Raw genomic sequence first — 14,533 nt, 5'->3', positions numbered from 1 at the left:
GAGTGTTTCATCCCTCCCCAACATCTTTGAATTCAGCTGACAGGCACCTGAGCAGTTGATTTTTGCTGGATTAGGCATTTCAGATCACAATCTTGAAATCATGCAGGCTGACAAAAAGCAATCTACATGGTCACAATATTAGTAAGTGGACTTGGTTCTGTTTCTGGATGTTAGAGCATTCATTTAACACTCTTCATCCTTCATTGGATAACTTCCTCTCATTTCTATCTCATCTGGCTTCAACAGGCATTAAATGTATTCTTGGCACACATACCTATCTGCTATAAATGCTTATGGTACTCAATATAACCTCATCAAATCCTGTTGTATAGAGACAATTCGAGGGCTTGCTCTATATTTATCCACCAGTGGCTAAGCCTCACCTGGTATGGGATCTCAATGTGGTGTTGGCGGCAATTTCCCATAAGCCATTCAATCCCATGTACGCAGCAGATACAAAGCTGGTTTCATGGAAATACTACTGTATGGACACTTCAGCCTGAGCTGTTAACAGGTTTTGACAGGCAATACTACAGAACCTTTTTTCCAAGATTATTGCCAGCACCCAAGGGGATTAGTTCTTTGTAATCTCCAAGTTTGGAGGAAAGGGGATGTGATGTAAGAGTAAGAAAAAGTTACTCACCGTAGTGACTTCTGTACTCTTAGCCCATAGTCCCCTTTTCTCCATACACCCACCTGCCGTCGCCCATTAAATAGGCTGTTAGTCAGGTGTCCCTTCTAGCAAGGACTGACAGGTGTTGCTGGTAGGCGTAGTCAGTGGGGCTTTCATGCCCACTCTGTGGAGCCTACCATGCAACCTACATTTCTTAAAGGGAAATGTACTTGTGTTGTGCAAAAGTGTTTCGGTCCCGTCCCCCATAGGATGGCCTTCCATACGTATGGAGGAAAGGGGACTATGGACTAAGAGTAGAGAAGTCTCTACGGTGAGTAACATTTTCTTTACTGATGACTCGGTTAAACGACTTTGATATGGTTAGTGGTATAATGTCAGTTGTGTGACCATTCCAGGTTGTAATACTCAGCATTTACAGCATATTCCAGGAATTATCAATCACACTGGTTTACTGTGAACATGCATGAATTGTGTGAGGCCGTGGCAGCTCTACTTTTCTATTAATACTGGCACAGGCAGTTTCCTGACAGTTGGGCTAATTCCTTTCAATAGTTCTTTTGGTAGGTTATGTGACAATTGATATTCCCTCAAAATATGAATGCTGCCCCTCTTTCTGAATCTACGGAATGATGCCGAAATCTGCTTCAGTGCTCACATATTAAAACATGAAAAGCAATATAGTGGATCTTTTTTTTTCAAGAGTCGCTTCTGGTGTCTCCATGGTTCAATAGATGACCTGCTCTGCTCACCTGACAAAGCATATTGAATAATAGTAATGTGTGGCATTTTGTACACCATTCCAACAAAAAATAATGTTGATATGCCTGACCATACTATGAATTCCAGTGACAATGAAGGTTATATGAATGACCACGTGGAACTGAACTTGATTGGAAGGCAGAGAGGAATGACATTGTAAAAAGTAGAAAAGGGAATTGTCCACCAATTAACTCTGACTGTATATGTTGTTCTATTTACAATTAAGGGCTTCATTACGAGTTAGACTGTATTCCGATGGTAAATCTGCCAGGATACCGCCAAATAGAATTACTGTTACCACTACTTGGTCTGGCAGAATTACAGAGGTGGTATAGTGATGTTGGCCCCCATTTAAGTAGTCCTTAGGACTCAATGGGGATTTTGGCTGAATTTCCACCAGCGGTAATTCCGCCAATTTGGCCATTTTTTGGCAGTGAGGTGGCAGAATCAACTCCAGCATTTTGCTGCAGGCTTTTCCCCCACTTCACCACCGAAGTTATAGTACAGTGGTGCGGTAATGCAGTTGTAACAAAGTTACCACTGCATTAAAGCCTATTTTCCCGCACCGTCATAATTGTAATGAAGCTCAACATGCATAATTCCATTAGAACCTCACATTTTACCAGGATCTGTAGTATAATGTTAATTACATTGTGAAGTGGTTGTGTAGAACACATTTCCAAATTACTTAAAATACACTTGCCAGAATATCAACTGTTTGGTTGGTAATAAAAAGTACAAGAATGTTGTGTACATTGTTCACCTCTAAGGGTGTGTGTAGGTGCGATTCAGAAGGATGGGTCCCACCACTCACTCCATGTTGTGGGACCCATTACTAGCAGGAGGATCCCAAGGTCCCTTGACGACAACAGGGAGCTGTAACAGAGACTGTTACATGAACGATATTACCCCTGAAAACTCTCTGTATCAGCCAAATGTAACATAAGTTCAGCCACAGTGACCTGAGGTTATTCAGACCCACCAGTTAAGGGAATGGGAATTATTGTCCCTTTAAGTCGAGACTTGTCTGAAGGAAAAGAAACTGCCACAGACCAGGGTTATATGAACCCGCAAGAGGGGAAGAATTACACAGAATGTTCGAAACTAACCAACTAGAGCTTTCCCCAAAATGTTGCTATTACGGATGCTCCAGCCTGCAAGCTGGAACATGATCGCTTTACAGACCCACTGAGATACAAGTGGCAGGTACACATCCTACCACACATGTGTGTGAGTGGAAATTCCAAGATGGATGACTGGCCTAATGAAGGCTTGGTCCGCAGGGCTGAACCTGGAGCCTGGGGTTGACTGAATTTTCCTCTATCGTTATATTTTACCCAAGCCTCAGTTTAGAGTCTTCATTGTACACCGGATCATAGCCTGGCCGAGCAGCCATGATCTGGGTCAATACATGCCCAATCATGGTATTGGGGAGTGTGGGTCTTTGGAACCGTGGAATTGACTGGTGTTCAGTGACAGAGGTGCAGGGAGGGCTGACGGTGCAAGAGGAAAAAGTAGATAGAGTTGACAGTGTTGTAGTAGGTGGAGAGAGACCGAGAAGTGCAAGAGGAAGTCCATAGCGAGGAGGAGGAGGAATATCGAGTGGGGGTGTTCAAGGTGCAGGAGGAGGTTGAGTTAAAGAGACAGTAGAAGGTGCAAGAGGAACAAAAGAGATTTGAAGGTTCAAGAGGTGGAGGAGGGAAGATGACCGATTTTGATGGAGAGCATCAAGCAGAAGGGGAGAGGACGGAAGTTTTAGGAGAACATTAACCAGTAGGAGAGAAGACAAAAGTTGGGGGTGGGAGCTGTGAGGTGGAGGGGTGAAATAGATGTTGGGGTCGAAGAGAGCTAGAGAAAAAAATGCAGTCTGTCAGAGGCTAGCTGCACCACCATATAAGGAGGAAGGTGTTAGTGGAAGCAAGGGGAAGTTGAAAGGTGGGGAAGGGAGTGATCTCTAGAGATGTAGGGCAAGCCATAAGGTGACAACAAACAAACCATTGTCTAGGAGGAGCAAGGGAAGGAACAAGCTTGTTGTGAACTGGTGAGTAATCAAGTTAACAGCCAGTCAGTGGGTAAGTGTTTAGACTATGAGGCAGGTGCCCAAGAATGAGTGCTTATCATTTCAACGAGGAGGAGTGTAAGATGGAGATGGGTGACAGGATCCACCCCAGAGCCACTTTATGACCTATCCAGGATACTAGAACACTTAATAAACTACCTCACTTCTCACAGAGGGTTTGGTCACTGATACAACTGAGATTGGTCATGCAACACGAGTACTAGTTCAACCTCAAGAACACTATGCATTTTGTGGCCAATGTCGGAAGTTGAATCCAGAACAGAACACCAATCAGTGAGCGAAATCAGAGAAAGAGCCAGAGAGACTATTTGTGGAGAAGATACTGTTGTTACTATAAAGACTTTCAGCCTCATTACAAATTTGAAAGTAATTCTGCAGTAATTCCACTGAATTACTGCCAAATTCATTTACCATTGCCGCCACTTGGTTCTGTGGGGTTTCCACAGGAATGCAAGTGGTCATAACTCCCCATTTTTGAAGTCCAATTATTACTGACACTTCTTTTATCACACCACCAATTATTTTGTGTGAAACCACATTTTGCCTTATTGAATTAATTCTCTGCTTCAGGGCAAGAAAAAAGAGGTACCGATCAATTGAGATTTTTCTGACCAAAATCCCCTCCTTATCACACCAGGCAGCGGGGAACACTTGTCCCAGATCCCCTGTTAATGAAATAGAGCTTGCAGCATGGATCTAGGGAGCCAAGGAGCCCTCAACTATGAGACTAAACCTTGTCTAGCGAGGGAAATTTCAACAGGGAATTTTCCTGTATCCCCTGATGGGTAACACTTAGCCTAATAGAGTGAAATAAACTTTGCCAACTATCAAAGGTGGATCGGGAGACTTATCCTGATAATTACCAATTGGCCATATGCATTATTGACTCTTGAAAATAATATTGTCTTTTCAGAAACCTGTATACAATAAAAGCTTTAATAAACACTTGAAGTTATCAAACCCCACCGGTTGCTTTTCTGGTTGCATTTTCCTATGTCCTTGTGACACCATAAATGCTGATAAAACAACATTTCTTGCACAAACTTCCATAAAGCTATTCGATAAATGTCCATTAAGATACTAGAAGTGCACTGTTTAATGGTCCACTGAAGTTGGAAGATAACACCCTTCAATAAAAAAGACTGATTCATTATCAGAGAACAAAAATCAGTGCTTTCAACTTTTCAGAAACTCTCATTTGTAACGGTCACATGTCTATGTAATGCCAACAGAGAAAACAGGCTGAATTCTGTAACACATGTATGTACTGTGAAAGCATCAAGAAGTAAGACACAGACAACAGACTTAAAGTTCAAAATAAAATAATGTATTAAATGAAATGTCGGGATGGTAGAAGGCCTACCTTGTGGGAGTTCAACTGAAAAGTCTGTCTGTGTCCAAAACCTATCCTTGCCCTCACAACTAAACCTAAACAATTTGTAGGGATGTCAATAATAGAATAAATGGTAATCAACATAAAGTTATTAGCTTCGCCAAGATTTTAACTTCCTTTTCAGCTTCCCTCCCCAAGTTCAAGAAAGCTCCCAAAAAGTCTCAAGATTACCTTTCCCAAATTCAATGCAAAACAGTTTCACACAATCCTCCGGGCTCCCTTCCCCAAGTCTCAAACACCACAGTTCAAAGAAAAGAGGTCTTGAGGCTCCGTCCTCAAGACAGCACTTATAGTTCATCAAGTCTCAGGGTTCCCTTCCTCAAGATTTCAACATAGTACCTTCTGGTTAACCTCACCAGTCTGCTTATAGTGCTTCTCCTTGGTTTCTTTCACAAACTCCTTTTGCTTTCATCATTTAGGGCTCACTGGTCTATGTGCAGTTGTCAGACCACACAGTCCACCCATCACAGGTAGCACAACCAGGAACTCCCCAAGCTCTCCAGCTCACACAAGTTAATCTGTACTTGTCCCTGTGTACAGATTCTGATTTATTTCACATTCATTTGCCAAGTCTCAGCCTATTGACGTTATGGGCAGCTTCACACTTTTGTGGTTTCTCCTAATTAGCTTCTTGGCTTTGGCCCCATGTGTCACACCTCTCTTGCCATGCTTTGCCCTAATCACATTGCCTCCAGTCATAAATTTCACTTTGTGGTGGTCTAGTTCATACCCCTTTTTTTACACTTCTTCACGCTTGTGCTATTTTCTGCATGAAGCTTTTCAAATGGGCATTTTACTCTTCGATTCTCTTTGGCATTAGCTTTGCCCATAAAACATAATCTCCTTTGTTCAATATGCCTACCTTGGCTTAAGTTCCAATTTTCATTCAGTTCATTATTCAATATATACATTTCAGCATTGTTTCAAGTTTGTACCCAGTTCGTTATTCAATAAACATGCTTTAACTTTGTTTCAAGGTTTCATTCTGTTCGGCATGTAATAAGACTTATATGATATTGTGCTACTCACACACAGTGCTGTAGAGGCGCCCCAGCTCTCAGTGACTCCCCAGACTCTCTTTGGTCTTCAGCATGGTCTTCGATAGCTCCGACTGCCTTCTCCTTGCTTCGCCGGTGGACAGACCGGCCACTGCAAGCCTTGCTTGCACTCTTGGTGCGCTGGCCACCTGTGAAGAGGATCCAGGGGGAGTAGGAGTGCGAATACCCTTAGGTTTCTCACAACACATATTTATCTGTTTAAATAGATTTAGTATCTGCTCTTCTTGTAATTATAAGTATTTATGTATTAACACTGGGAAATCCTCCAGACCACTGTTTTCCAGTCTACCAAGCCATTATAAAAGGGGATAGACCATATGCAAATCAGGCTTGGTCCCAGCCCAAAAAGAGTCAGTCCAGCCAAAACCCGAAGCCACATCCTTTCTGGACAAGACCACAAACACATTTGGCATATTTGGGCCTTTTTGGATGTCATCAGTGTGGTGTACCTTGGGACCAAGGTCTGGCAAGTCTGCCTCACTTTGGGTGAGATTTGCAAAACAGCAAGGCGATGGGTGGAAGGTTTTGAACTACCCTACACCATTGGCATTCCTCTGACAACCTTTCAGATGACCGTGTCACTGGAAACTAGAGCACACTGATGGCAATAATGATGACTTATAGCTTCATCGGTCACATCGCTAGTAGAACAGATACAATCTAAAAGTGGGGTATCTGCAAACTTTTTAAAAAACTGGTTATTTTAAAAAACCACTACTGCACCTAAAAAACATAATGTACGGAGTGCAATGTTTGTCGTCACTTGACATATAAATATACTGTCATTTTCTAAACATGATTTTTTAATAGACAGCACTGAATGAGTATTTACAATGACAAATAAATTCTAGTCCCTTAATATCTCGGTCCTTAAATGGGAACTTGTTGCATGAAAGTTCATTTAAAAAAGTTGGGGACTCAAAATAGTAACTTTGGCCATCAGCTTATATTGATTGGTATTCTGCATGCAATGACATGTCAAAAAAGTCCACATTATAATTTTTCAGAAGTACTAAAACGATGTTCCAAGTAATCTCACTATCATTCTGAAGCCGTGCAGAGAAGGATAGTAATATAAATGAGAGTGGACAGTTTTCTGAATCCATTTCTTCATATCACAATAAACTGTCAGAAAGAGAATGTAGGCTGAAATATGTGATACGGAAATGCTTAAGCTAGATGACCTAAAAACAATCATGAGGAAATACAAGTTTCAAGGTCAAAACCTTATTAGTCTAAACAAAGGAAGATACTGTACTCTACTACTCAAAGCTGTAATTTATCCACTGTACATGAAGTTGTAGGTTACCTGGAGCATAACGTTATTTCCCAATGGTATTAATTCATTATTTTTTTATGCCAAACAATACGTTTGTTTCTCCATTTAATTAATTGTGTATGTCCTGCAGACAGGTTATATTGTGTCGTTGCTAGTATGAGGCAATCATGAGGCAATACAGTTCGATGTTTCCAAGGTCAAAAACGTATTATTCCAAACAAAGGAAGAGACTGCACCACATGTGCTGTTTGTCTTATGTTTTGAAATAGAGCAAGAGATGTGTTCACTATAATGCGTGGTTTGCACCGATATCATATATGATGTCATCAGTGTGGTCCAGTTTCCAGTGATGTCATTGATGATGCCTGAAGAGATGTCATATGTGCATTCATCAGTGATGTCATCTATGATATCATCTGGGTGCTCAGGAGCTCTGCAGCATGGGGCTCGCAGTTGATGTTGATTAGGTTCCAAAAAGTGATGCATCGCTGGAGTTTTCTTGTGTTAAACTGGCACCTTAAGGTCACTTGAAGTAAAGGTTTTTCATTGATCTTTAAGGGGTTTGTTTGTTTGAACTGATTCAACTTAACTGCCTCTTGATTCATGTTTTTTTCCTCACTTTAATTCAATGGTTTTGTTATGCTGTATCTCAAACCACCTCTAGCACTATGGGGTTTTACCTTATTATAAGTTAAAGGGCCAGTGATCCTGGCCTTCACCTAAGACCAGTGACTGCTTTAAGATAAGGAGGGCCTGGGACAAGGATGCATACAATAATGAGTAACCAGTATCAGGATGTGCATTGTAAGTGACTTCAATCCAACTAAGTCAATGCCTAGTATGGGATGCCCAATGGAAGCCCTTATTAATATATTTGTATGTGTTTGTTGGACAGCTTAGGATCTTAGCTTTAAACTGACAGTTAAATCTCGCTTCTAGGACGTGCGGTTCAAAAGATACAGACGTTTTTGTGGAGGTAGATTTTCAGAATGACAGATGGCGCTTTTACAGATTTGAAATCACAGAATGGACACACGATTTCTGTGCAGTTCTGGACAGGTTGAAATGGTTTAAATAAGATTATTTTAAACTAAGAGATTGGTTCTGTACAGTTCTAGGCTGGATACTCACTCCTAGTTTTGGACTGGAAGGGAAATGGGCCTCGTCACCGATCTGGTCAGGTTTGGACTTCACTCGCCACCGGACGGTCTCAGGCCCTCTAGGTTCTGCTCACAGCACGCTCTCTGGTCTGCTATTGGCACTGCACAGCGGTCTGGTCTGGGTCTGACGGGTTCTGGATACAGCTCTGCTTTCTGGGTCTGGATCTGGATCTGGTTCTGGCACAGGGTTCAAGCCAGAAGCAAAACAGCTCGCCCGGCTGTTGAATAGTTTAGTTAGGTTGCTGGATTCTAAAGCCTGCTGAGAAGAGTTCAGATTTTGGGTTAGGCCCCTGCTTAAGGTTCTAGAGATGGGTTCTAGAGTCTGGTCTCTGGATCTATCTGGAGTCTTCTGACAGAGCGCTTTGCAAGAAATCGGTTAATGTGGAAAAGTGAGTGTGTCCTATCTGTCCTGAGCAGTCTCTTTTTATGTGTTTTCCAAAGGGTGTGTGGAGGCTGACTTTCTATGCCCAACCCACTAAGTATTTGATAGGTTAAAGGATTTACTGTCCTCTGACTGGAGAAAGGAGTAGTGAGTCAGAATGAGTCAGAGTGATGCTATGTTTATGGCTTGGCTGAAGTCCCTCCCTTTTGCTTTTACTTAGAAAAACAATTTTTCATAACCAAACATGTTTCCCAGATACACAAGTTGTTGAGAATACATGTACATATCACAGATTAATTAAGACAGGTCTATGTTCAACCCTGCTCTTTCTAGGAGCTTGGGTTCAGAAATGACAACTTATTCACGATTTTAGTGGGTTTCGCAATATTGGTTTTGCGCCAAATCTTACACGGAGGTACACACCCTTTTTGCGCATTTAATTACTGTACGTTTTCAATTTTCTAGTATAAACACAGTGTCTACAATATTAATAAATACGGGGCTTGGCCTCAGAACATCCCACGGCGTCCAATTTAGTCTTGAACTGTGAATGAAGGTGTCATTTTAAGAATCTCAAAATTGTACATTTCTATCAGCTGGTTACAATTAGTTATCAGTATTCTTATAAAACATATATTTGCCTTCACTTCAGTACACCCATTGGTTTGTCCCCGCCCGTAGAAGCTTGGCCTGACTCAGAGGTCACATGTCTTGTTTTTCCTAGAGCAGTGTTGACAGTTACACCCAAAATCAGCATATTCTATTCAATTGAAAAAGTCTATTGAAATCACAGAATGGACACACAATTTCTTCACTGGCTCCCTGTGGATGCGAGGATTAAGTTCAAAACCCTCTGCATTGTCCACAAGGCCTTCTGGGGCCTGGGTCCAAATTACCTTCAACTCTCCCTTCCTAAATATCTTCCTTCTCGAGCACTTCGCTCTTCCGCCTCCAACTCCCTCAGGGTCAGCCGCTTCTCCAAGCTACGAGTTGGGGGGAGATCTCTCTCCACAGCAGGGGCCTCCCTCTGGAACAGCCTTCCTGCCTCCCTGAAACTTGAGGAGAACCATCTCCGGTTGCGGAAGCACCTCAAAACCTTCCTCTTTGCTTCTGCTTTCTCTCTCCCTCTCCCCTGCTAAATCACTGAAACTGTACTGAATCAGCAACTGGGCCACTCACCAATCTCGGTCCTTGGCCCAGCCACTCTCCCCTGCACTGCCTTCCTGGCAACCCCTGCACTGCTGGACTGTCTCTGTATCCCTACAGCCCCCCTTTCCAGCACTTGTCTGCACTTATCTTGCACTTGCCACCAGCTGGCCCTTATTATTTATCTTGTTCATTACGAACCCTGTACTGCACTTTCCCCTCTCCCTTTCCCCCTTGCACTTTTCCCATCCCCCCTGACCCATGCACTTGCGCGATCTGAATGACACCTGGCCTAGTAAGATTGTTGTCTGTCTCCCTTTGTTCCCCCCTCCCTGCCTCGTCGCGCCTTGAAACACTTGTGTATAGGCACGTTACAAATGCCATATCATATATCATATCATATTGTCTTGTTTTTCCTGCCAGCAGATCATCAGTCCAGGGTGCCACTCTCCATCTGATTAACAGGACCATGCGATTTCCTGCCTTCTGGTGTAGAGGCCTGAGAAGAGTAGGTGTAAAGAGTTCTCATAGAAAAGCAAGCCTTTTGAAGTCTTAGCTAAATCAGATTGCCTTCTAGTCAATTTCAATAGAGTTCCTTGTGAAAAAAATATATAACATTATAAACTGAAAATAAGCAACATAGCTTTAATCAAGTCTTTTTCCACATTAAATCAATGTGTGGCACTCTACATGGCATTTTGATAGACTTCTCTGCTTTGCCTTATTTAGCTTCTGAAATACAGGTCTCCTGTCATAATTAGGAATCGCCAGCACCTGTCAGTGGCGAGCACCGGTACTGCACCCATTTTTGACAGCTGTCTTAAATTAAATGTCTTTAAAAACGGGATTTAGCTTGGTAGCATAGGATTCTCGCTGATATTGTACTGATGTGGATTCTGCAGTAAATGATGTGGATCACCCAACAAGAAGTTGTATCCTTTTGGTGGTTTTGTGAGCCATGATTTTAGCAATTTTGACGATCAAGAAAATGAATTCCCAAAACAGCTCTGGGTTGCTTTTGGCAATCAGGATTGCTATTTCCAAATGGTTTTGGGCTACTGTGTGTGTAGCCCAATGGTGGGTATAGGCAGTGACCTCCTGTGCTCACTAAGTGAATGGCAGCCTATCTTTCAGATTTTTATCTGCGCATTTCTTGGATGGTTTTGAGCGAGCAGCATGCTTTCCAATGGCCATTCTGATGTTTTCAATGCACAGTACTGTTGCAGGGCTTGGATGAGTGGGTGAAAACATCCCACAGCATGATAATGAGGTCAGTGAGCAAGGATGCACACAATAAAAGTAGAAGGCGATGAGAATGTGTACAATAATGGAGGACTGGTCGATAATGATTGCCAATAAAGTGGGATGGGACTGAGAATGCACATTGTAATGCGGAAACAGGATTAGTGTGCAAGCAGTAATGAGAAATCAGGACGAGGGTGCATATAGTAATGAAGGGACTGTGATGAGGGTGTCTGTGGTAATGAGGGAATTGATTGAGGATGCACATGGCAATGAGTAAGGAGTGCGAGGAAATGTATGGTAATTAGGGACTGGGACAAAAGTGCAGGCAGTAATGGGGGACTAGAATGAGAATGGATATAATGACAGCGACAAGGATTTGTGTGGTAGTGAGATACCATGTATTCGGGTATGGTAATGAAGCACGAAGATGCATGCAGTATTGAGAAACCGACTGAGGATGGTTGCAGAAATGAGGGACCAGGGCAAGGATGTGTGTGGTAATGAGAGCTGGAACGAGGATGTGTGAAGTGATGAGGGCCCAAGTAAGGATGCACGTAAGGGTATGGGACGAGGATGCACATAGTAATGGGGGATCAGGATGATGATGATGGATGAGGTAATGGGTGATTGGGATGAAGATGATCATTATAATGAGGGATTGGGAAGAGAATGCATGGGGGAATGTGGTACCAGGATGAGGACGCATGCGGTATTACAGGACTGGCATGAGGATGGGACTGGGACAATAATACACATGGTAATGAGGGACGTGGACATGGATTTGCGTGGCAACAAAGTGCAGGGATGAGGATGTACATGTGATGATGGACTGCGATGAGGATGCATGCAGTAATGAGGGACTCAGACAAGGATGCACCAGGTAATGTACATGTGGTAATGAGGGGCTGTGACATGGATGCACATGGTAATGAGGGACAGGGAGTAGATGCGCACAGAGATGGGGGACTGGGACAAGGATGTGCGCTGAAATGAGGGACTAGGGTGAGAAAACATGTGGAAATGAAGGACAGGGACACATATGTATGCTGCATTGAGGGACTGGGATGAGGTTGCACACATTAATGAGGGATTGAGATGAGAATTCAGCAGTAATGTGAGACCAGGAAGAGGATGCAAATGGGAATGAGGAAACAGGATGAGGAGGTGTGCCGTAATGAGGGACTGGGATGAAGATGGTTCGGGAAAAGGAGGAACACAGTAAAAAAGTCACAGGATTAGGATGCATGTGGTAATGAGGGATCAGGACGAGGATGCATGTAGAAATTAGGCAAGTGTACAAGGATGTGCACAGTAATGAGGATTCATCCGGTAATTAGGGAACGGGAAGAGGGTGCATGTAGAAATGATGAAGATGAATGAGGATGAGATTGGGTCTGATAATGTGGGACTGGAAAGGGTACTCAAGGTAATAAGGGACCCACAGGAGGATGCACTCGTTAATGAGGGATTAGGACAAATATGTGCATGGTTGTTGTGACTGGGAGCTGGATATTTGTGGTAATAAAGGACATGGGCAAGAGGGTACTGTTAGAAACCTGAAGGTGTCTCACCTGCTAGTCCCCGGGGATCTGTCATCCAGGGGGCCATGACACGGCCATCGCTTTTGGATCCAGTTCCTGGGGCTGGACCAGTGCAGGAGGATCACATGGATGAGGGGTCTTTGGGGAGTGAAAGTAGGATACTGGAGGGTGAGATGCAGTATCCCCTTCCCAATAACACCTTATCCCCATCCTAGCAGGTAAGATACCTAGGAATTCAACCCCACTTTCCCCTCTTTCCTGACACACACTTTCTCGCTGACAGTTCACCATGAGTGAAAACGAACTAACACCAGAGCCGTATACCTGACTGTAACGCTCACCTGGTTCCCCCGGAGGCGCAGGTCTTGATCTGGCGAGGATACCGTCTTCAGTGTTAGGCGCAGGGTTCGTTTTGCTCCCGGACTGGGCCCCCTTCCTACCGACAGTTTAAGCTGAAGAGTGAGATGTCTGCAAGGGTAAACCAAGGTATTAGTGTTTGGAAGGTTGGGAAAGTTCCTTGCCCCTCTCGCCCTTTCTTTCCCCGTGGAACTGGATTGTTATTGCACTTACCTTATATAGGTAATTGCCGGGCTCTCCATCCTGCGTCTTGTGCAGGGGCGCTGGGTCCAGTTGCTTCACTGGATGCGAGCTCTGCCTCTTGATAGCAGAGGATTTGCTGAGAGCGAAGACGCCGTTAATGCACGAGCGTGCCTGGTAAGTACTAAAGTTCCTTTTAGATTGTTCTCTTCTCGTTCAAAAGTCTTAAGTCTTTAAAGTCTATGTCTTTTCCCTTTTTAGATGCTGTGGCGATGAAGATTATCCTTCTAATGGCACGTAAGTAGAAAGACTATTCTAGCGCTGTAGAATGCACCGTAATGTCTCTTTTGTCTTTGCAGGTGCCGAAATGCAGCGCGAGCTGAGTTGGTATGGGCGTAACACAGGTAAGCAGGCTCTGTAGTTAAATATTCCTGACCGAAGTTCTTTCTCTTTGCAGATGTCGGATGCCGAAAGAGAAAGGCAGAAAAAGGCGCTTCGGATGCTGCCGCTGGATTAGGTAAGTAGATTCGCTGCCCTTGCTTTAGCCTAACCTGTGCCCTTGTCTTGCAGGAGCTGCAGAATACTGAAGAAGACTGAAGGTTGGATTCCAGCAGGTTATTTAGTATTCACAGGATCTGGAGCTGGAGGTTTCCTGGAGCTGACGCGGTGAGCGTCATGCTGCAGATGCAGAATAACGCGAAGCACGTGAAACCAATCGGGTGTGGTTTAAATAGCCTTCTGTAGTGCTTAGGCGTCTTCTTCCACGGCCCCACCCAGGTAAGAAAAGAGTTCCAGATTTCTAGAAGAGTTCCTGTGTTCTTCTTCCAGGGAGTGGCTCCTGCTCCACCCAGACGGAAAAGTAGTCCCAGGCAGAGAAGGATCAGGAGACCAGTTAGCTGGTAAGTAAGCAGCATGGTCTGCTACAGGTAGGTCCACCAAGCACTCTTACCTAATATGAGATATGAGCCCGGCGCTTCCAGTGCCGGGACCGGTCACCATCATGAGCCTGGCGCCACTGACGCCAGGACAAGGTCCAAAAGGTCCCAATCGGGACTGGCTGGTTCCTGGGATCAGAGTTATGGGCCTGCTTACAAGGTCGTGGGGCAAGTCCTGACCCCTTGGAAGCAGGGATCATGACAGCACCCCCCCTCAAGGCCCCTCCCAAGGTTGACTTCTCCGGAGGTCTTGGTTTGTTAGGAAATGTCCGATGAAATTTCTTGATTAGTCGGGGTGCATGTACATGTTCTGCAGGTTCCCAAGATCTTTCTTGGGGGCCGTAGCCTTTCCAGTCAATCAGGTAGTGTAGTTTTGATTTGGAG

The 14,533-nt window shown here is 43.9% G+C and overlaps 1 protein-coding gene across 9 annotated transcripts in view; it reads left to right on the top strand.

Annotated features, from left to right (window-relative positions):
- Positions 1 to 14,533, top strand: part of GPD2 (glycerol-3-phosphate dehydrogenase 2) — a 2,458,594-nt gene that overhangs the window by 2,257,960 nt on the left and 186,101 nt on the right. The gene's annotated exons all lie outside the window — the stretch shown is intronic.

Source organism: Ambystoma mexicanum, chromosome 9 (assembly GCF_040938575.1).
Source record: "Ambystoma mexicanum isolate Mex_15411 chromosome 9, UKY_AmexF1_1, whole genome shotgun sequence".
Lineage (NCBI taxonomy): Eukaryota > Metazoa > Chordata > Amphibia > Caudata > Ambystomatidae > Ambystoma > Ambystoma mexicanum.
The sequence above is the reverse complement of the archived record's forward strand: the minus strand, read 5'-3'. Positions and strand labels throughout refer to the sequence as shown.